At 35.5% G+C, this 25,228-nt stretch overlaps 1 non-coding gene across 1 annotated transcript; it reads right to left on the bottom strand.

Annotated features, from left to right (window-relative positions):
* Positions 1-22,321: 22,321 nt before the first annotated feature.
* On the bottom strand, positions 22,322-22,394 carry TRNAK-CUU. Its single transcript has one exon. It is a non-coding gene; the product is annotated as a tRNA-Lys (tRNA).
* Between the last annotated feature and the right edge of the window lie 2,834 nt (positions 22,395-25,228).

The following is a 25,228-nucleotide window of genomic DNA, read 5'->3' on the forward strand; positions in this document are numbered from 1 at the left end:
CACTGAGAAAGGTGGGGAGGAGGGAAGAAGGGAGGGAAAGTGAGAAGCAGAGAGAGAGAGAGAGAGAGAGAGAGAGAGAACGAGATTGAGAAGAAGAGAGTGGGGGGGTGCACATAGCCAGACACAATAACGCATAATAATGTTAACATTCCTGCATGTCTAATGGCTTAAATATGCTGTGTGCCTCACTCTAGCTCCACACGGCAGCTGATGTCAAAGAATCATTTAATATTTTATCAATAGTCCTTCTTTGAACCCCCCAATTTTTTTCCTATAAAAAGGATTCCAGGGTTTCCAAGCACCAAAAAAAAAAAAAAAAAAAAAAAAAAAAAAATTAAATCTCTTGAATGGCAAAATTTTAAGATACAACATATTTGTGAATACTTCATGTTCAGCAAGATTCACACCATTTTCCAACGTGTCTTACATTATTTACATCTTAGCAGTGTCAACATGTCTTATTTACCAAGGAAACATAAAGGCAGATTTTTAGATCTTTTTTTTCACATTAGGAATGTATAGCTTTATTTTTTAATGTAAAAGAGACTCATTGATTGAATTATTATTATAATATCAGTTGGAGTTTTAGGTTTTTTTTTTTCCTGGTGGAAAATATTGTTTTCTTGTTTGATGGATACTATGCCTGTAACAAAGAATGACTGAATTGTCTTAACAAAGAAGATGAAGGCTGTATGTGTTGGTTACAATAGAATAACCACCTTCCAGATCTCTTAAATCCACAATATATGTAGTGTGGGTCCTGAGTGGCTTTTGTTTTCAATGTCTTTTGTAAGCTTTTAGGGTTTTTTCTGCATCAAATGTCAAGTTAATTTACAGGGCGCTATTACTGATATGTTTCCTTGGTTTGTGGTTTTCTGTGAAAGGCAGGCAGCTGAGACCAAGTCTTAGGCTGGGGGGGAGGGGCAGCCGGCGAGCCCATAACACATACACTGTGCCAGGGTCTGTAAATTGGCTGCCTGTATGACAGCGGGCCCAGGGAAACCTCTAGTCTTCATTTGCATGCTGAAGAATATCCAGGATTAAACCGGACTGATTTTCATACAGGATTTAGACCTGACATTTATTATTCGGTTCACAGACCTCTTGAAGGAAAGTTTGTTTTCCACTCATAGATGAAAAATCTTCTAAGATAAATAAAGACTGGCTTAGCAGTAACAGTAAATAAATATCTTTCCTGTATTTCTTATGAATTTATCATATATGATTACCAGACAGATGTTTGCCACCAAATAATTATATTTCCCTGTTTAGCAATTCTAAAGAAAAATATCTATCAGGGCCCAACTGAGTATTTATAAAACATATCTATTTAATTCTGGAAGTTGATTTTTCATAAATAAAATTTAGAGGTAGATACTTGGTTTTTAGAACAAATTAAAACAATATTGGAGTAGTAAAATACTATGAAATGTGTAATTTTACATCTGCTCCATGTGTTTTTATAAGGACAGAGAAGATTTTGGTTATACAGTAAGCATCAATTACATACTTTTATATAAAACATGAAAATTATAAATGAATGCTACACATGAACCGTATCTACCACATTTATAACATAATTCATTTTCATTGCCTAATAGATCCATAAAATATTCCAGTGTCTTTTAACATTTAAGTATTAATTGTGTGTCCAGACAAACACTTACAATCCAATACTTTGGCAATATTTTAACTAAAGCTTTAATTTCTAGTATTCAAACAAAACATATTTTGACACAGTACCAACACGAAGAAGCATGGTGGGGTTGCCTTACATTTTCTGGAAGGCATTTTGTATGTGGGCCAGAGTAAAGACTATGTGTAGGGATTAAACAGGCCCAGAAGAAATTTAGGATTCCTCATGTATTAATAAACACAACAGATTTTTCAAATGCATTGAAAGTATACTTTATATGCTTAATAAGTGTAAGGTAAAATCATACAAATGTCAGCAATTAAATATATTATTGTTTCTGTCAGTGCATATGGGGAAAACACTGTAAAATCTGCTACATATTTGAATTTTTAATGTGTCAGTGGAACTTTTGAAAACGTGTTCCGGCATTTGATTTCTTTATGGATTTTAACTTATTCATAAGAAATCTTAAACATGCACAATATAGGATGTATTCGTGGAAAATTTTTGTTTGTTTTAATGTTGCATTTTATTGTAAATAAATGTACATATGAATCACATTTACATCTTCAAATCAGTTTATGATTATACTCAAAAGAAGTATGTATTATTAAAGTTTTAGACTTTATCAGTGAACTTTTTATAGTGGATATCAGTATCATGTATATAAATCAGATTATTAACCAAGCATTTAATAAATGAACAAATGAATCCATTCAGTTTTGTCTTAACTCAATTACCGTACATAACATGCACAATAAGCAGACTCTTTACCAAAAATTAGGTAAAACCAAAAAGTAGAAATTATTGCTGTGAAAAGATTTTGGTCATCTTTCATGTAGCAATATTTCTCTATTATGTTTATGTAAATTACAAATGGTAACATAAATATTGTAAAATGTGTCTACATGTGCAAAGTGAAGAGATTCCAGGCACTTACTTGAACAATTCAGGCTAACCCCCTCACTTTTGCTTGCAATAGATAATTGAGGCAAAAGTGGTTTTCTCTTGAATTATCTGGATGATTGCATCAATTCTTCACTTTGCTTTAGATGTGTATATAGACATAGCAATTGTGTGTCTCCAGAAAGTGCCACTTTAAAAAACATGCAAATAGAGAACATATTCATGTATAGCCTGCTATCTCATAGCTTAATACACCACTGAACTTATTTGTTAATCAGATTGGAATCTTAAAAAAGGGGAGGGGTTAAACATATTTTCCCAAGTAATTATTTCTAAAAGCAACATACAGTGATATTTAGATGTAACATACAATTATATATGCATCATGCAAACTAGGTTTCATCAACCTTATCTGGCATACTAATGCCTCAGTATCCTTCATTATTATTTTTATTAGGAGTCTACTTCCACAGTAGGCCCTGCTAATTGTATGGAGAGTATTCACGATGGTGTGTTACAGTAAAGTACTGAGGAACATTTAATTGTGAAAGTTTGACCCTCAACCTGAAAGTATATGCTTGAGAAAAAGGAATTCTGAATTCAGTTGGTTGGAATGGGGAGGGTCATTTTCAATCAAGCCAATTTTTAATGACTTTATTGTTAATACACTTAAAAATTGGGCTGATATAATGACTTGAGCTCACACAGTTATTTCGTCTTTTTTAGTGACTGCATAAGAAATAGATATTAATTGCCCCACCATTTAAAATTCTTGATACAATTCACACTTGCTCACTTTAAACTCAAGATGTCTCTCAATCAAATTGTGGGGCTCTTTATATCTTCAATGTAATTAGTATTATACAGTATTCATGACAAACATAAAGAACAAGGAAAAGGATTCCTACTTGGTAATCACTGTAAATATGAAATTGTCAAGCTAGTCCTAATTAGTCACTGAGATAAAGATAATATGCAAGTCTCTACGAGGTGCAACAGACTTAGAATAAAATTCAAATATGCCACAATTAGATTATTGTTTCAAATGCCTATGCTTAATAAAGTTGGTGGGCCATTATTTGGCAAATAATTCTGTCAGGCAAGCAGTCATAGTTTAAAAGTAATTAAGCAATTCAGCCTCATCTTTAAATAGTACATGCAAATGTCCATGTTTTGTTGGTTTGGAAATGTGTAAGATGCTTGATAAAAAGTATCGCATGAGAGAAAATTCACTATATTATACTTTTTAAACTTCAACAGGTAAAGAATCATTTTTAAACTTGCCTTTAAAAACCATTCTAGTAAAGCATTTGATTGTTTAACATTTTTATTATTCAAGTTCTTACCATTTCACACTACTCCCTAGAGAGGGGCCAAGAAAATATTAAAAATACTATAGAAATATAAAGGATAAGATATTTGTCACTCTCGTTTAAATTGATGTATGCTGCTGTCCTATAAACGTCACATCGGATAACCCTGAAAAATTACCATGAATCTCCATAATTACGCATATTCATGATGCTGTTTTGCATAGTGCTAACAGCAGACTGCATGTGGGGTGGGACATGAAGGGGGGTAGGAGTGATGTGACAGATTAAAATTATTACCAGTATCATGGAAATAGACATAGCAACAGTTCCATTTTGTTAGGTCTTAGAAAACAAAAGCATATCATTAAATTGCCAGTAATTAAATAACTAGAAATTTTCCCCTACATATTTCATCATAAAAAGTTAACAACAATAAGCTGACTAGAATTAACATTGTTATTTGAAATGTGCTTATATTCATTATAGATTCCAAGGTACAAGAGTATGTCAACTGGAAGGAGAGGTAGGGTGCTTTTTAACTTCTCTTGAGGTAGGGAGCAAGAAGGTGGGGCGATGGAGAGTTTTCAAGCCTTCCGAAGTACATGGATTTCTTACATGATTCGAAAGCTCTTGAGCTGAGTGCAAATCCTGTAGGCACAATTCTGATAAATATGAGGACCGAATCATACTCAGTAAACTGTTAAAAGGCTCTAAGAGAAAAGTTGTCTGGTGTCTATCTCAATAGCTTTTTGTGCTGAGGCAGAGAGCAGAGTTAATCAGGGACTCTAGAAGTAATTATCGACAGAGTTTGGGTAATACAAATGCTTGGGTAAACAGCAATTGTTCTTTCCACAAGATTGCGAGTAGAAACAACAATACTGGTATTGTCCTCCACTTCTCATTAAGGGGACTCAGGAAGGGAGGGCTGCACTGCTAGGCGGATGGGAAACTGACAGGCAAACTGTGCTCGAACGACTCTCTCCTGATCCCACTACCACAGGCTCTGGCTTTTGGCATCAGGAGTGCCAGCTGCATCGGCAGAAGCCAAGCCTGTCATACCATCTTCACATCAAATCTTCAGGGTACAAGAGCTAGAGCATAGTTAGAGCTTAATGAAGAAACAAATACAAAAGGGAAGATTAGGCCTTGTTAACACTTGCATTCATTTGTTCTTGTAGAAACTGCGCTGGATGGGTTGTTTTATAGAACTCATTCTTTTTTCCTCCTAAGCAGAAAAGTTACACTGAGGATGCATTTTCTTTTTAATATTGTAAATACACAGGGAAAAAAGAAATCTTTCGGTTCCCCTGTAACTATCAGCCAGCAAATTGTTTTGTCAAAAATGCCACTTGAAACAGTGATGTCCGTGACAACTGTCAAAATTGGTAAATAAATACTTTTCATTTTTTTATATTAATCATATTGTACTTCTTGCCACATGAAGCATTTCTTTGCATACTTAAGTGGTACCATTGCCTTCTTTTGAAAAATGGGGATGTGGAACTTTATCTATTGTTATCGGATAACAAACAATCTCTTCTTTGGGGTGCAACATTTATGTTTCATGGCACCGCTTTACTTTTATTCTCAAATTAATTGCATTTGAGAAAAAGGAACCATATTTTTGAAGTTCGCTATAAACTAGTCAGAAAGTTTGACAGCAGAATGCCACAATTATTTTTTATTGTTGTAAGCAGTCAGTCAGCTGTACAAAGGTGTATTGTGTACAGCTGCAATGTAAAACCTATTTTTGTTTATGCTATCTGTCAACCATTTAATATGGCTAAGGTGCATTCTAAATGATATTATTCTAAAGGAAACAAGAACACTTTAATGGAATAATGTGCTTTCTAGTCTATACCTTATATATAGGGCCTACCTAAGAAATGTTCATAATGTGGCTCTGAAACTTTGGATACATGTTGAAAGTAGATAGGCAATTTGTTGTAGACTCTGAAGAGATGAGTGTTAAATATCTGTATTGGGACTGAGATAGTTGATTTTTATAAATTCTCAAATATTTACATGCAAACTCAGTGAGGAGATGAAAAACAGAAATATGGACAACTAAGTATTCTTTCAGAAGGTAACCTTCTGTAGGCATGTGAAAAGACAATACCCAAACAAAGCAGCCTAATTACTAAGTAACTTATTTTTATGAGAAAGGCATTTAAAATAAAGTATACTATATACTATTTAAAGTAAAGTATACTGGGGTGCCTGGGTGAGTCAGTTGGTTAAATGTCTGTCTTCAGCTCAGGTCATGATCCCAGGGTCCTGGGATCAAGCCCCGCGTCAAGCTCCCTGCTCAGCGGGACCCTGCTTCTCCCTCTCCCTCAGCCCGTCCTCTCCTCCCCACCACCACTTGTGTTCTTTTTCCCCTCTCTCAAATAAATAAATAAAATCTTTAAAATAACAATAAATAAAATAAAATATACTTTAAAATCTGATTCATTTTATATAAATTGAATTAGCCCAATGTAAATTTATACCTATAGTCATATAATGATGACGGAGAAAGATGTTATAAATTAGATTTTGTATTCTATGAATACAGTTTGCCATTTGATATAAAGCAAGACTCTGCCTCTCAGATACTACTGCCAAACTATCCCTTAATTTTTGAGAAATGTTACTTGAATTTACATTGGCCTAATATAAATAAGTCCTTCTTTTTTCCTTTCTATGTCCTAAAGAAAACCCATGTGTGTAGCATGTTGGGAACGGAGCCCCTTTATTCTGTTAGTGTCTGGAAATACCACCAAATTAGTGTTATGTGCTGAGTTCCCTGAATTCTTCCTGTTTATGGTTATTATATTTGTATGACATGATGTTGTTTATGGAATATAAAATATCCAAACAACCGTGGGCCTTGAGATGCTCCGAAGTATCTCATAATTCCTACTGCACATGCACTTCTCAGTATTCGAACTCATGGATGTCACCATTTTAAGGTGCCTGCATCTTAAAATGTGAGGTCATGTTGTAAGGAGCTGACCTCATCACAAAAACTTCTCAGAGAATTTGTTACCACGAATTCATTGATTAATCATTTAAATGGCACTTGGTACTTGCAAGTGGTGATTCAGACAAAGAGCAGTTAAACACTGAATAATGCTATTTTTATTTGTTATTGTTATTAAGCAGTTTCCTCGGTAGCTTATAATTAAACATGACAGGTAGATTTGCATGATGTCTCCAAATGTGTTTAGTTACACAATAGTATTAATATAACTTTTTGTGATAACAAGTAAAATGAGACTACATTTTTCTTTCTGATCAATAGCATTCCTTTTTAGGATTTTATTAATAATTACTTCAGCATTAATGTGACTACACTATTACATTCATTTCTGAAACTGTCCAGCCAATTTTAGATGATGCAATCAATTATGTATCAACAGGACATGCAATTAGAGTATGTACAAAAGAATCTTTACCTCTGGAAATTGTATCATCTTCAGTATGACATTATAAAACACATATGTGTTTATTTGGATTATTTTAAGATAATAGCATGATTTAAAAAGAGTAAAACAATTCATGTTCCCAAAAAGCAAAATATGACAAAAATACTTATTTATTATGCTATAGTCATCACATGTAAATATTACATATATTTAAATATTTACTGACAAAAATGAATGCAAGTTAGTTTTCTGTTTGAAAACGTCTGAAGCTGAACTGAAGTTGTAGAGTTTAGGTGAGAGTAAATGGGGTATGGGTATTACTATTACATACATTTAATTGACAGTGGTCTGGCTCCATTTTGGATTATAAAACATTATTTAAAGAATTTTATATTTTTATAAAGCTTAAGGTTAATTTGTACAGGTTTATAACTGAGGTGAACCAAAATAAAAGAAAAAACTATCCTTTCATTTAGATCAGGAAGTATCCACCATGCATTTAATTAAACTTTGCTTTACAATGAGTTGATTTTATGTGAAACATAAGCTATATAATAAAGAGTCAGCTTTTCTCTTTCTCCTTGAAAAATTTTGCTTGGTAAGAATAGAAAAATCCAAATACAACTAAAGAAATTAAATATATAGGAATATTGAATATTTGGGTGCTGGATAAACTTCTCCTGAGTTCTCTTTTTTGAAAGATGTCATCCTGGATCAGAGCTCTAACAAGAATGAACTTGCTCCATTGCTCCCACTCACTCACTCACTCTTTGACCTCTAGCAGTGTGCGACTATCTAGAGGGAAAGGGGGTGTGCATTGGAATGGAATCATAACTGGCCCTAGCAGCAACCCAATTTCTGCTGTAGCATCCCAGCCTCTAACTTGCTAAAATTAGAGTCACTGTCTCACTAAGAATCCCTTCTGGTTTCCACCCCTGTTGCAAAGGGGAAGAGTATGTTTTTTTTTCAAGGAGTAACTGACAGAGGGGATGGATGGGTATGTAGTCAGTTGGCTTAACTGGAGTTCATGCTTGTATATACTAGATAAGTGTATCTTCACTCACTTTTTTTGTCTATAGGCATCTATATCTAGGGACTTAAAAAGTCTATTTACCCAAATTCTAGTTCGACTAATTTTTTCACTCAATTATAGATGCTGCTTGCCTTTGTGTGAATCAAATGGTTATTTTGGCATGTAGAAATCTTTAAGAGCACTGGTGTTGGAGTGAGTAGATCTGGGTTCAGATTGCTGCTTGTCTTCATTTGGACCCAGTTGCATTGTCTTACTGAACCTCAGAAATTCCTTCCTTACACAGTGACTCTCAAGATTACATAAATATCCATAAAATATCATCTGACAAAGTAATTAGCACTGTATCTGAGACATAAGAGGCACCCCAGAGTAGTGGTTGCATTGAAATCTGAATGTGTAGAGTCCAGGATGAATTCAGAGCTGAGTAGTCCTTTAAGAATGGTTGCTTCATCCTGAGAGGGGCAGGGCGGGGCCGCAGAGCCCCTTTATCGTTGTGGGGGAAGAGAGGCCAGGCCCAGTGTGGGATAGCTGCTTAGTTCTCAGATCAGAGTTCCACATTGAACCAAACAGTGTGAAACTTCTGCATCTTTCTTCCTAGCTTGCAAAAGTTGAAAAGCCGAGGGCCTAAAAACAAACAAAAAGAATGAAAGTTGGCACAGGAATCCAGTGTTACTGTTGTGTTTTTCTTTTTAACATGGGATCTGGCATATAATAGTCTCAAGAAACATTTGCCCAAAAATTACACAAATAAGTAAAGGTGAATTTTAAATATGCAAACCATAAAACTTGAGAATAAATAATTCCAAGTTCAACCCTATCATCATCCTTTTTTATTTCTTTTGAGAATAAAAGGTTCAAGGGTCTTTAAGAGCGTGAAGGACACTTTAAAATGATCTTTCTTTATGTTTACATATGTTGAAGGAAAACCTACTTGGCATATATACCTTTATTGAGTGTACATTATAGCATAAAAATAAATCCATATTAATGCAAATTTCTTATACAACTTTCTTCATCACAAATCCTAGCCATAGTCACCTATGTGTTCATGGAATAGTCCATCATGTCTTCATCGTATGAGCATTTACTTAGAATGTTTTCTTAAATAACATAGTCAGATGTTTGCTAAATATATCCTTTAACCATCTCATGAAGGATATATTTTCAGACATCATCATATACATTTGGGTTTCGTCAAGATTGCTCTGTATGTAGGCCAACAAAAATGAGCGTCTCAGCTGTAGGCATTGTGTTGACCTGTTAACCTGAATTTCATTTCTGACTACTTTTGTGTTTAAACTTAAATTCCATAACCTATATACGCATGGGGGATTAAATCTCATTTGAGAATTATCATCCTACTTTAAAATAACCGAAACAGCAAAAATAGGGGTTCATTCCAACCATTAACTTTTTCAAGCTTTGGAGCTTGGCTTTCTTGAGAGCTCTTTCATAGAGCAGAGGAAAGAGGCCCCTTTGAGTCTGAGACCAACCAGAGGAGTCTGCAGAGGTGCTGTTTCATAATGAATGGCAGCGTCTGTGCAGTTCCTTTATTCTCTGGCATTCATAAAAATTATACCACATCTATATACATTGGACTGACATTATAAATATAAAAACTTTCTAAATGCTATTTTCCTAGCGAGTATAATTCATAGAAATCTCAACGATGCAAAATAAAACTGGGCGATGCCAGTATCTTTTTTCTGGTATAAAACGTATATTTGGGAAAATTATAAAAATACAGAGGCACATTAAACTAAAAATAAGTATATGATGCAGATAATTTTTTATAGCTGCCAACCAATAGTATCAGCTCACTTACAAGTGGTAATACTAATGTAAGAAAGTGTAAATTGAATGTTCAACTTTGCAAACACATCTATAAACACTAGAAAGGGAATTATCTTTCTTTCCAGGACATGCATACATAAAAGTTAATGCAAGGAAATATTTCTATTTCATTATTTATTTTCCTCATTGCACTTTGATTTTAAGGCCAAAAAGAACCTATCTATATGCTAAATTTTGCACATTTTTAAGCTATGGACAGTTGATGATTTTAGATTATTTGAATTTCTGTTTTAAAAGTGTTTATTGGTTATTTTGTGGTAGCTTAATAACCTTTATAATATGGTTTTTCACATCATAAATATTTTAACTGTAATATGAAATCAAGATGATGTATTTACTTTTGTTTCTATAGTATCATATGACCTGATAAAATAGACATAAAATAATTATCCTACTAAGTAAATAAATAAATAAACTTTATGCACAGTGTTTTTGGATAATAAACATTTTCTCATAGTAACATGTTCATTTTAAAGATATTTTCTTATTATATTTTAAAACATATGTGACCTTCTCCTGTTAGGAACTTCCTGAAAAATCTGTGCTAACATTCAGCTTTTTCAAGTGAAAGGCAGATATATCTTATAGAGACTTTTTCCCTTCTCTGTACATTGTAAAGGACTTATAAGGACAAATTTAATCAGGCAATTTAGTATTTATAGTATATAAGCACTTACATAACCACAGAGAAACAAGAGGATAGTTGTGTCTCACTTTCATTTACTTTGAAAAATAGTATATCACATGACAGTTTTTACTGATGATTAGGATTCACAGATGAGCTAGTAAAATGAAGTACATGTGTCTCTTAACAAATTTGCACTTATTTATGTTCATAATTTTGTAGTTAATATTTTTCTTTACATTGTTTTTTGCAAATGTTATGTTTTCTGTAGAATGAATTGCAATGAGCTTATAGTGGTATAATATTAATAACACCAAAAAATATGTTAGCTGTCCTTCCTACAGCATGTGCATGCCAGTTTCTGATATTACTGTTCTCTGCTGCATACACATGGTTACATGTTTCTCACCAATCAAAATCTCCTCTCTTTTCTACCTCTCTCTTTCTCTGCCCTTATCTCTCTTGCTTTTCTTCCTCTACTTCCTCCAGTCTTTCCCTCTCCCAACCCAGTTCCCTTCCTTCCCTGCCCTCAGTTCTTTACTGCAGAGTACAGTGAACATATTAAGAACATTCAGTTGTGGTTGGGCTTCTAACCTTGCTCAACTCCAGCATTAGCAAAGGGATTCAGTTTCTTGAATTCATTAATAGTGTTTTGCCACAAAAGGCTTTGTAGTTCTCTCCTGAATATTGAGCCTAGCTTAATAACATTCCATTTATGTTAAAGACACATTTAATCTGTAAATGTGACCTTTAGAAGAATTCTCTTGTTTTTCATTAAAGAAACACTGCATTACAAATATTAATTATTCCTTGATGCCATATTTTAATTAACTAATCATGTGCTATTTGCAGCAATAAAGAGTGTGGTAATGTATGTGCAGTAATGCTGTGTAATGCAAGATCGATATCAAAGAATCCATTGCTGCAGAAAAGACATGTTTTGAGTATCTTCTCTGGATGAGTTTGCTTATATGAAACATTTTTTCTAGAATGGCGCTTTGTTTTGCTTTGTTGTTGTTGGTTTTTTTTTTTTTTTGTATTTTTTAAATGCCAATGCAGGTCTGATTAAAATGCTGAACATATCGTTAGCCCCATCACTAATAAGTGAACGTTCACTGATGCATATTAGCAAGGTCTAGCAATGTGGTGAAATTGTCACTTAAGTGCTTGGAATCTGAACACAGAAAATGACAGGCAATGCCGAAGGTCCGGCTCCAGTGCATGTCTTCACTGTAGCTAGAGTCACTGGAATGGTGAAACCAGTTTAGGTTCAAGGTCGCTGCTGACATTCAGCTGTCATGGCTTCATTGTCTGCAGGCCTTCTCTCCATTGACACATTCAAGAGTACTTTATAGCAACCACAAAGAGCCAGTCAATTGATACCATTACACTTCATGCACACACAAACCACAAGCCTGTTCAGGACTGTTGATACAGTCTAACATTTATTCATTAAGGGATCTATTGAAAATGCAACTTGCCCAGCCCCACTCCTAACAACATAGACTTACTTGTTTAGTCCAAACATTTAGCTACGTCTTTTTCAAGTTTTGCACAGCATTCTCTAATTGAGGTAACATTATCTGCATTTTAATGCTACACCATTTATGTCCAATGAAAGATTACCTGAACAACCCTGCCATTACCACACTAGTTTAAATACGGGCAGTCGTATAGAAAAAATATACACAAAAGATGTAAGCAGGGGGAAAGGGAGATATTTATTTGTTCTGGGAGTGCCACGGAAATCCAATTGCTCAGAAATGAAATAAGAGTCTGGAATGAAAGGAGGGAAAACCTAAGCTTGGGTCAGGGAAGAGGCAGTGATTAGCTCCATTGTTAGGAGCTCTTTGAGCTTCGTTGGTTGTAAAGAAAAACCCACTAATGAATCTATTGAAGCTTGCCAGAACTTTGTGCGGAAGACAACTTAAGTTATGGTGCTTATCTAAAAAATGGTAGTAAAGCATGTGGATATATAAAACAGCACATATGTCTCTTTATTAACAGCTTGCCCATAAAAACAAAAAAATTGTTTAAAGGTTGTATGATGCACAAATAGCCTATTTAACACATATATGTTTAATTCAATATTTGCAGGTCTTAAAAAAATCACCTCAATGATGAGGAGATGCGAGAAAATACATGCTATTTCATAGTTAAAAGACAAAGAAATAGGCAGAAATATAATGTAGTTAATCTCTTCTTGGTTTTCTACTAATATTTGTAAAGAAAGATGGGCTTAAAAGTCAAGTTAGAATGCTATTTCATGTTTTGCATATTTTAAATATGCAAAGGATTACACTCATTAAGTAGTGTGATCAACTGACATTAAAAATAATAGACTTTGGAAAAAAGGATCACTATTTCCATATACTGCATTTAATAAAAAATGTTTATCATGCGTTCACCATACATGGTATCTCTAACATAGAACTGAGTCCATTTCTATAATTCGATATAATGTGAAATTACATATGCCTATTTAATGCTACAGAATACATTGCAGTGTCTCAAATAAGGCTGGTATTAAAATAAGAATTCAATTAAGCAGCAGTTTATGGGAAAAAATAATTTTGGCCAATCACTTGGTCAAGATCATTGCTAGTATCTGGAAAACTTCCACTATAATAAGTAGAAATAGAACATATTCTTCTGAAAGTATTGCCCTAAGTTTTCCAAATGTTTTTAAGTGTTGTGTTGGTGAAACAAAGTTCAAACAATAAATGAGAAAAGGTCCTTATTCTCCTCACGTCCCACCCCTCACCATCAACCCTATCCTGGTTCCATGACTTTTTTAGTAAGAATGAAGTTTGTTACTTGGAAAGCATGATTCTCTGTCTCTGAGAATTTGTTTTATAAATAAATGAATTTTAGGTCAATGAATTCACTCATTTTTACTGTGAACACTAAAGCATTATTCCTCCAAAGCATACTATTTTTGGGCAACAGGACTAACCACTAAGCAGAATTCTTTCTCAAAATGCCATGTGTCTTTTTTACTTTGGGCACCTCAGATTTCTATTTAAGGCCCTGGGAGACTTTTTCCAGAGATTATCTTGTAGTTATCAGAAAGTCGTCTCTTTAAACCCATGTCCATATAAGGGAGGAAACCATTGCCATGATATTGAGCAACCTTTCTTCAGGTCTTTGTTAATTATTCAGTGATCAAACTAGGATGAGCAAAGTCTAAATACAACCAAGTAAAAATGAGTGATATGTAGGCACAGCTTTTCTCAAATCCAAACCATCAGGAATCCATTATGTTAACATTTGTTACAAAGAATATCTCTATTTCTGTAAGATTTTAGGTCAGGAATTTTGACTTACTATTGATCAGTAGAGGAATTTAAGGATGGGAATTACAAGAGCTATGTCAAAAAATTGAAAAGATAAAGGGAAGCAATATTTATAGGATATCTACTACACAACAGGTGTTGTGTTGGGCACTTAACCTATGTTGTGTAGTCTGCACCACAACCTGTGTGTTTGGGGATGATGATGATGATGATGATGATTTTATGATTTTATTTTATTTTATGAGTATGAAGAAGATTTTTAAAAAATCTTTTAAAACTTAGCTGAGGCTACAAAGCAAATAAATAAACTCAAGGTCATATTCTCCTGAAGCTTAAACTGCATGAATACTTACTTCAGCCAAAGCACTTTGGTAAAATCTGGCTGATTTGCTGATGCCAGTTAGGGTGAATACGGTCTTCTCTCTTTCTGCCTCAGTGTTTTGTTTTGTTTTTTTCTCCCAGATCCACTCCCTATAATGAGCTCTTCATTTTGCCTTTCTTTTCCTGTCTTTCCTTTGCTCTAGCGAACACTGAAGATTGATCATCTTCCTATCAGACACCTTCCATATCAGCTTAATAGAAGCAACTTCACTAACAAGTGATGATGGTCATCCTATTCACAACTTTTTCTACTGGATCTTTTTCCTCAAGGAAAGCTTATCAGGAGAAATCTGTCAGTCCAAAATTCTGGGTCTCTGTAAATATTATATAAAATCATTATGATATGTTATAATCATTTAAGCTTCCCTCCAGAACTATATCTCATTGATTTTTATTAATTTAACAAGTTTTTTTCTAGGAAATTTCTTCTGAGATGAGGAAACAAACTTTTGTAGTAAGTTACCCTGTATTTTCAAAATCCAGATGAAGACATGTAGGTTAAGTGCTATAACCTGTACCACAGTACACTTCTGCATATTTTGTTCGTGTGTGTGTGTGTGTGTGTGTGTGTATGTAAACTTCCAGGCGTATCTTACCAGTCTAATATCTAACCATCCTCTATTTTCACTACTCTTGTATGAAAGAATTTTTAATATGCTTACAACATATTTCTTCAAGAAAAATAAGACTGCTTAAATGCAAAGTTCTCACTAAAATATCTGGGTCATTTGTTTGAGTATTCACTCATTCAAATGGCAAAGAAATTACTTCATTTGAAAATTGTACAGGATATAGTGCTTTTCTCACAGACACATTTACTTTCTCTCATAATGCGTTTTTGTTGTTGTTCTTGTTGTTTGTCCAGGTCTATTTCCACAAACTATCTGAAATGGGACCTTATTACCAAAATGACACCAAATAATATTCAAATAATAGTGGAAGGAGGGCAATGACCAGGACGCTTGACTTTTATTTTCAAACTTTGCTAAAACCACACATATATTTTTACTTTTAATGTTGTCCTTTGGTCAAGAACATTTTGAAATTATATTAAATTGCATATTAAAAAACAGAATTATTTTGGGGAATCTCTCCATGTGTAATTTTTATTTTTACTCTTCTCTGCTAATACATAGTTAGGAAAAATATTATGTAGCATGGTTACTATCAGTATTTCGCCCTTTCTGGTGAGAAAAAATTTAAGTCTCACAAATAGCTTAAAGAAAAATAATAAACTCTTTTAAGAAAGTGAAATATGCTTTTAAGATATGCTTTCAGTTAATTTCTAATCTCGAAGGAGGCTTATTTGGTGGTTGTACCCTATAATTAGTGAGATCAGTAATCAAGACAACTGTGATTTATTTTACTAGGAGAGCTCAGAGACTGAAGACATCTGGCCTAGACCCGTCTGCTGATAAAATTCAAAATACACCTAAGTCTGCTTTGTTACATGATTCTCTTCAGAGGGCTAGGAGGAGAGGTGATGTTCTCTGCATGAGGACAATTCTGCAGTGTCAGAATCAAATAATATTTGTTTTCTGACAGCAGAACGTTGCATCATATTTCTAAGGACAGTAAGCACTTGGGTGGACTGTCAATGAATACTAAACACTAATTGATCTGATACATCCGTATGTACATACACAAATACACATGGTGGCCTGTGATGGTTGAAAAAGTACCTTTTGCTTCCATTGAAAGATCTGTCACTTTTAGGTCAGAGAGGGATTTTGGAGGGGTAATCTCCCACAATAGAAAACTATCCTGACAATGGTGGCGTTTTAGGGTTGTTTGTTGTTTGGCTTGTTGATGATGCTTAGCCAAGGAGACACTTCCTTTCAGATCCCGTCTCCCAAACCCCAGGGCTCTGTTCTGGGCAGTTCAGCCTAATGGAATTAAGCCTGACACGTTTCAACTCTATTTCTCTATAAAATAAACATAAAACAATGGTTTCGATTTCTAATAAAACTCTGGAAGCATGTGGGACTCCAACTTTCCCTGTCTTTACACATCTGTAAATAAAGCACATAAAAGGGGAGCACAACAGGATAAATCAACATAAATTTGAAATCCACTGCAGCATATTAAATGGCGCAGTCTCAGTCAAAGACAGGCTGACCCCACGGCTTCGTGCAGTTTGAAGCTAATTGTTTTCGTCAGGATGGGAACGTCTGGAAGTCCATGGCTGTATCCCACCAGTAAGGTTCCAGTAACTGAGCCGGCCCACAGAGAATGGACCCACTTTGTAGCGACACAGCGGGCTCAGACACCACCTATTCTGCTCTCCAAACTGTCATGCATAACAACTTTATTGTGCTAAATTGAACTTGAAAGCAACCAAAGGCTATGAGAAGGAGAGGCTATGAGAAAAGCGTGCTGTCAGCGCTGGCAAAGGCTGACCTGGAAAGTAGGCTCAGAGACAGGGGAATAAAAGACCAGGCCCCATGAACACAGCATATTGTTTCATTTTAAAGTATGATTCCCATACCAGAGAAAGTAGCAAATGTGATGTAAATTTATTTAAATAGATTCGACCGCTTAAAAGTTTGCCAGCCGCTCTTATCCAACTTTCCCAGCTCTCTGATTCGTTACTTACAGTGGGAATATAATGACATATAGTCATCATTGTAACAGCTTCTTTGCAGGGGCACAATGATGATTAATAGCCAGCAGCAAATTTTCACATGGACTCTGAAGCACTATGGCATTAAGCAGCCAAACAGTCCCAAATCCCCCTTTTCTGTTCCGCTGAAAGTCCCCTCCTTGTACCTTGCAGATAGGAACAAAGCCTATCTTAATTCCAATCAGCTTTTCCTCATTCAAAGGGACCTTCTCTTTTTCATAATTGATTCATGTGCATTTTTTAGTGTTTCACTGAGCTGAAGCCACTTTTCTCCTTTCCTCTGTTCTGCCTCCACACCCGCACCCCTCTTTTTTTTGAGGGAGCAAGTAGTGGGAAACATTTCAACAACAACAATAACAACAATAAAAAACGATGTGTTTTTTCTTCCCCAAATATTTGCTAAATGCGTTTCTCAGTTAGTCTTCATTTATGTTGTACATTTAAAGGGTTTAAGACAAGAATTAACTCCTGGATTTCTTCCTTGGAAATAGTTTTGGTTATAAAAAGTAGGAGCTCACTGAAATAACTCTGGTGGGAACCCCCTAAGGATGCCCCGTTTGGTTAGGGGAGTTTCAGGAGCTCTCATTCCCACGAGAGACTCACAGTTGGAACAAGGACAGAATCCCTTGCTCTGGACAGATTGTTTCTTCCCCCTCTGTGTTGGGAGCCGTTAAAAAATGAACAAGTAACCAAAGTGGAAGGCAGCAAATGAAAGCCTCCAAACCTGCTCTGTCCTTAGGTATCATTTTACCCCATAGTAATCTCACGTTATAATTATTTACAGAAGGTGCTGTGCTACTTGTAGACTTGCTCTCTCCCATCTACACTTTCTACCTCCTGTGATAATGACAAAAATGACATCAGCCAGTGCTGTCTTGGGTGGGGATTTCTACATGTAAACTCAGTTTTGTGTCTATGCCAGTATAATGACCACCAAGGCAGAATGTTAGTAGTTGTGCTTTGTGTATTTGCTTACATTTCCTATAATTCTGCCCTCATCTCGATGAGGGGGAGTAGGGTGACCATATGCCCCTGTTTGCTCAGGGCACACCTCATCTATGTTTCTTGTTCTCATGTAACTATTAGCCATGCTCTCCTTTACTCTCAATTTGATTCAAGCAGTTTGCAAAACCCATACCTTTTGGCTATTAAAACTGTTCAGCAAAAAGCTGGTCTCTTACCTAGGTGCCGTGGACTGATTTACCTTATTGCAGTTTAGGGGAAAGAATCTCGCTTGAAAACCCTGCTGCCGATGTAGCAGCTCTGACTTTTGTCTCGCCCACTTTTAAGAGGTCAGCTAACCCTATACAGCTTCTTTGATATGTAGCAGAAAGGAGGTCATTTGCTGAAATGAAAGACACATTGCAAACCAGATTTTAAGTGTGACACTCTCCTTTAGCTGGGTCACGGTTCTCAGTGTGAACCAGAGCAACACAGTTCACTGGTCAGATAAAAATACTATGCCATGTTTTTGATAATGACCTTTCTCTTGCTTTGGTGTCTTCAAATGGTTAAATGAAGAATATGTCAAATTGATAGGAGGTATTCTGTTCATCATTCTCACTCTAGTGCTTATGTCTTCTCATAAGAAAAGTAACATGTGAAAGTGACATTGTATATCTATACTGTATTTTTCATCCAAAATCTCATACAGGGAAGTGTCTTCTAGTCTTTTGGTTGTAGAACCAGTGTCTCAGAGGGTGTTACAAATCCATATGGTAATCTTCCTAAAGGCTGGATTTTGCATTTGGATTTCAGAGTTAACAGAGAGATGTGTAATATCATCTGTGGGCAGAGAAATCCCTCCTGACTGGGCTACTGAGGACATTCATATGTGTTGTTTATTTCTGAAAGTATGTGAAATAAATGGACTCCTGATATGCTGGTGTCGGAATAACTTTAGTAAGAACCTGAAATTTCTCACGTTCCATCAAACCACAGCCCCTAGTCAAGTACCAGAAGGATATGCACATAAGAATTATGACTTTAAGTTTTTTTGTTTGTTTTTTGTTTTCACAGAAGCACGGTCCTTCTGTAAAACCATCATCCTCAGCTAGATTTTGGCCTATCCAGTCTTTTAAGTGTGTTTTCTTCCCCTTTTAGATAATTCTTTCAGAAATGAAGTGAATGGAGTACATGAATGATGTTTTGTGATGTACTCTTATGTCTTCATTTTCTCATAATTTTACCATTCTGAGGAAGTATAATTAAGACTTTGATAAGAACCATCAGTTTTGTTTAGATTATGGTATTCAATCTGGCTATGAAATTCCCACATTCATAAAGGACTTTGTTTTTTGCTGGCTAAGACAAAATTTACAAATGCAATTGCCTATAGGACTCTCAGATAAGTTCCTTCTTCATCCCTGAGGTTGATAAATTGCTAGGGACACACAGAAGGACACACTCTTCTCATCTTGTGTACTGGCACCATTTGAGGAACTAAAGGTCAGGGTGCCTCTTTAGAACTTTGATTTGAGATTATAATGCTGCCCCTTGCTTTGCTCTCCTTGTTTTAGAAGGTCATATAGCACTTCTCTTACAGTAGAAAAATCTCTTTATACAAAATATGTAAACTGAGGCCTGCTGTCTTTACACACACAGAGCCGACTTTTTTCCTACCCAGGCCTGATTCTTCCTGAATGCCTAAAATATTTACTTTATGTGCATACACTATCTTGACTCTAATCCCAAGCCAGCTAAACAAATACATCATATCCACAGTGATTATTTCTTTTTTTTTTAAATTTTTTTTATTAACATATATTATTTGCCCCAGGGATACAGGTTTGTGAATTGTCAGGCTTACGCACTTCACAGCACTCACCATATCACATACCCTCCCCAATGTCCATAACCCAATACCCTCTCTCTCCCTACCCTCCTCCCCCCAGCAACCCTCAGTTTGTTTTGTAAGATTAAGAGTCCCTTATGGTTTGTCTCCCTCCTGATCCCATCTTGTTTCAGTTTTTCCTTCCCTATCCCAGGGTGATTATTTCTTATTACCTGGTATGTACATTTAGAAATAAAAGTTCTCTCTTTCTCTCTTTTTTAAAGATTTATTTATTCATTTGAGAGAGAGTGAGTGTGCATGCACACAGGGGACAGAGGGAAAGAGAGAGAAACCCAAGCTGACTCATCATTGAGTGTGGAGCCCAACGTGGGGCTCAATCCTGCGACCCTGAGATCATGACCTGAATCAAACCAAGAATCAGATGCTTAACCTACTATACCACCGATGCACCCAAGACATATAAGATCTCTTAATTGATTTCTATCTTGTTCTTTGATATAATCAAGATTTTCAGTCTCTACTCTGCTTTTCCAAATTTCTCTTTCCTTCTTTTATTTGTTAATAAAACTGGCTTCTTTTCCTGGTTTCTTTTCCCATTTTCATGGAAAAAAAGGCTCAGAGAGAGTGAGCATATCCCCATGAGATAAGTCATAGTTGTTCTAAATTTTTCATCATAATTCTGTTCTCCTTTGCCAGGATTTGGATTAGAGGTGGGCATGTGACTCACCACACTAAAGCATATCATAATCAAATTGCTCAAAACCAGTGGTAAGAAAAAAATCTTAAAACAGGCAGAGAAAAAAAGGTATTTTACATAGAGGAAAGAAGGTGAGGATGATAATAGTTTTCTCTTTGGAAGCAATGCATGAAAGAAAACAGCGAAGCAACATCTTTTCAGTTTGAAAGACAAAAAAAAAAAATAGGAAGGAAAGAAGGAGGGAAGGTCTGTCAACCTACAATTCTATACCCAACAAAAATAACTTTAAAAGATAAAGTTTTTCAGAGACACAAAATGACTCATAGACCCACACTATAAGATATGATAAAGAAATTACTTAAGGAAGAAAGAAAGTAAGACCACATGGAAATGAAAAGCACTGGAAATGGCTATTTCATGTAGATTTTGTTTTATATTACTTAATTTATTTTAAAGAGAATTTACACCTGGAAACTGACTGATAGATCCTAAAAATTCTATTAGAAAATGTGCAGAAGATATAAATAGACATTCCATGGAAGAAGATCTAGAGATGGCAACAGGCACATGAAAAGATGTTAACATCATTAAGGGAAAGGCAAATTAAAACCACAAGGAGCACATCTATCAGAATGCATAAAATTAAAAAAATAGTAATAGCATCAAATGCTGGCAAGGATACAGAGAAACTAGATCATCCATACACTGCTAGTGAGAATGTAAAATGGTACAGTGGCAGTTTTTAAAAAGCTAAACTTATACTTACCATAGGACACAGCTATCATACACCTGGGCATTTATCCCAGAGTAATGAAAATGTACATCAAAACCTATATACACATGTTCATAACAGCTTTGTTTGTTAAACCCCAGATTGGAAACATCTATAACATCTGAATGGATAATCTATAACATCTATAACATCTGAATGGATAAATGAATTCTGGAATATTCATACAAGGGAATAACTATTGTTATGCACAACATTGTTGTGAACTATTGATATGTATAACAACGTTAATGAATCTCAAGGTGATTATGCTGAGGAAAATAAGCCAGACAAAGAGCACATCTTATAGGGTTCAATGTATATAAAATTCAGAAAATGCAAACTAATCAACACTGACAGAAAGCAGATTACTAGTAGGTGCCTGGGATTGGAGGGGAAGAGATGGGAGGGGGGGATTGCCAAATAATATGAGAAATCTTATAGTAGTGATGGATAAGTTCATTACATTGGTGGTGGTAATTATTTTATGGGTTTATGCATTTGTCAAAACAAAAATTCACTTCAGTTTATTGCATGTCAGTCATTCTTCATATTAAAAAAAAAAAGCATAACAATAGAGGGAGAGTCTATTCCACTCCTCCTTTGAGACTACCTTAACTAAGTGAATATGGTGGACTTGAAGTTGTGTGGTCTCTAAAATTAGGTAAGGAAAGGCCATGCAGCTTCTCCCAATTTATTTCAGGGTGCTCAACCTAAGGTATTTACTGAGCCATCATGTGGGAAATAAGGCTACCCTGATTCTGCTCTGCTGGAGAGACCTCCTGGTGAGACCACACGGAGAGGAAGGACCTGAGACTAGAAGTAGATAAAGAGCTCCTCAGGCAGCATCCCTCTGTCAAGCTATCAGCTGTGGCCATCATGTGCTTGTAGCTAGAGAGAGATCCCAAACCAGAACTATCCAGCCAAATGCTGAAACATAATAAAGGAGTGTTGTTACTTTTTCTTGTTTTTAAGTAAGCTCTGAGCCCAACATGGGGCTTGAACTCATGACCCTAAGATCAAGAGTCACATGCTCTACCAACTGAGCCAGCCAGGCCCCCCAGGAGTGTTGTCGCTTTACAACATTACATTTTGGGATGATTTGTTACACAGCAATAAATGACTAGAATGCTACCTATTCCATATTTTCCATGTTAACAGTGTAACTTCCGTTTTTTTTTTCAGGAAAGATTGTTTTGTGTTAACAGATGACTAAATGTGATTTGTGTTTCATACATTTTTATAACTTTCCATGTAAAAGAAAAATTTGCGCATCAGAAAGAATTATTTGTTATCATGTATGTCCTACTTTTGGTTTAGAAAAAATAGAGAAACCTTATCTATGAATTAAGAGAACCATTGGTTTCAGTCAACACCACTCATATTTAGCTAACATCAGTTAATCAGTCAACAAACTACTGCGTGTTGGATTTTGATGAGAATACAAAGATATCTAGCTTGCCATGACCACCAAGCATATATCACCTGGGTGGTGAAATAAAACCTTTTTGTGGTAGGATGTGGTAGAATGTCTTCATGGAAGTGGAAGAATTTGAGCTATAAATGCTAAGTTATGAAAATCAATGTTTGAATGATTTTTTTGAGTTACTTCATTTTGTTTCAAAGAAAAATTTATTGTGCATGAGGAATATATAATATTAAGCATGAGGAAATATAACCTGAGAGCCGTTATTTGCTAGTCAAGCCATTTCCCTCCCACAATTTATTTACTTCCTTCAACTCAGGGTTAAACCTGAATGTATATTTTTCAAACACTTTGCTTTAATTTGAAATAATCTTAGCAGTGGGACAATTGTAATACAGCTAATGGATAAACAGGGGTGCTGCGTAATGGAATCATGTTGAGAGGTGATAGATTTGATAGTAGCTAATTGTGTTAGATCTAGAGAACAATTTCCAATGTTTTTGTATTCAAAATCTATATAGTGGAATTATATAGTGGAAATATCTTTGGTTTGAGTCTAGTAAGCCGAGTGGTCTAGGGTTGTGCTGGAGCCTACCTGTTGTGACTTGCATGGGCCAAATGTTATCACCTCTTTCCAACTCCAGCCAGAGTGGAAGTACTTATACTATAGAAGTGGCAAAAGCTACATGTCAGGCCTCCCTCTACCCTGCCTGCCTCATCCCAGAAAAGACTGTTAAAAATTTATCAGCACAACCCTGCTTAAACCTCCAAGTCTTTGGATACAAATCAATTTTAGTAGGTTTCTCAGAGTTGGAACTGGTTTGGAAAGGTGATGAACTATTTGTAGGTGAGGCCAATGCTAAATGAGAGATGGTAAGAAAGAGTTCCTGGGAAGGAAGAGAAGCAGGTAATCAGTATCAAGAAAGTATTTATCACAGATATGTGCAAATATATGTATGTGTGTGTATACACACACACACACACACACACACACACACACACACACACTCTGTGGGACAAAAATGTGACTTCCTGACTTCTCCAAGAGAGGAAAGAGGGAAATAATGGCCAATGAGGTAGTGGGAGTTCTCACCACTATTAGTTCCAGAAGCATGACAGAGGCCAGCCTGAAGCTTCTGTATGGGAAGGATTGTACAGATGAAAGAGAAGTTTGATCCTGAAGACCCCAAAGGCCTGTCTTGGGAGGTTGTAACACCAGGAAATGTACCAGGTAGTTTGATGTGAAGATAGAAGAATAAGTGTTAAATACTGAAGCTAAGAGTTGAAGGATATGGAATAACATTCATTGTAACTAGGTACTAGTCCGTTTTTAATATTTCATTTTGTTTAAAACTTCTTTAAAATATGATGTGCATATTAATAAACATTAAGGTTTTTATGTCACTATTTTAGGGGGGAAAAGCAATTTTTAATAGAGAAAACTGGAAAAAAATATTTACTCTAAATCCTTAAATCACCCCTATGGTAGACCATAATGGGAGAAGCAGTATTCACCAGCTTGTGAGGTGTTCTATACTGCCTATTAAGAAATCAGTGGCCTCAGGAGTAAATCCAGTCCTACACAGGGTGGCATATGATGGAGAGAAAGAATTTAAGTTAGCATACTTGTAAAATTTGACTTGCAATTTGAGAAACAAAACAAAACAAAACCCTTTGTGAGAGAATTAAACTTAAAGACAATGAAGGATTTGGGAGACCTGTTGCTGTCTGAGACTTTCTTTAGGAAGGTGATGGAGATCCAGAATTTTAGAAACAGGTTTAAACCATGATCAGAGATAAGCATATGTCATAATCACCATATTTGCATGTTTAAAATGTAAAATACAGTGATTCCCTTGTATTGCTCTCCAATCCCCTTTTGAGTCCCCATTTATTTGTTTCAGGGTCCTACTTCAATAAATATATCTGTTGGACTATTAAAATCCATTCATCTCTACACTCTAAACAGGAACCATATCAGAAGATAACAAACCTTGACCCTGAAAGTATAAACAGTGGGGTAACATATGTACAAGAGTGAGTATGTGGTTTGCAAACCTTTGCAAATAGTTTTCCAGTTGACAGGCCTAGTATACAGCATTAGTCTTCCATATCTCCTGTCTATGTCCATGTGGAGCTTCTCTGGGCTATTGCCTCCTGATACGTGTTTCTTCCCCACACCTCTGCACTATTTCCTCTTCTCATTGGCATTTATAACTCCCAGGTTTGTATCGTTTATGGATTTCATTCATGTACCATTTACCTTTTTTTCCAAATAATTAAGCCCAAAATTACATTAGACCTTGCTCAAGCTGCTTGCCACTTGGATAAATTATACATCATGGCTTCTCCAGTCAATCACCATCTAGCATTTTCAACATTCTGCAAGTCACTTAGCTTTATTAGTTGTATTCCTTGGCAGCCCTCAGGAGAATGAGGCTTACCCAGGGAATCACAATAAGGAA

This window comes from Lontra canadensis, unplaced genomic scaffold (assembly GCF_010015895.1).
Source record: "Lontra canadensis isolate GAN:19392208 unplaced genomic scaffold, GSC_riverotter_1.0 scaffold4, whole genome shotgun sequence".
Taxonomy (NCBI): domain Eukaryota; kingdom Metazoa; phylum Chordata; class Mammalia; order Carnivora; family Mustelidae; genus Lontra; species Lontra canadensis.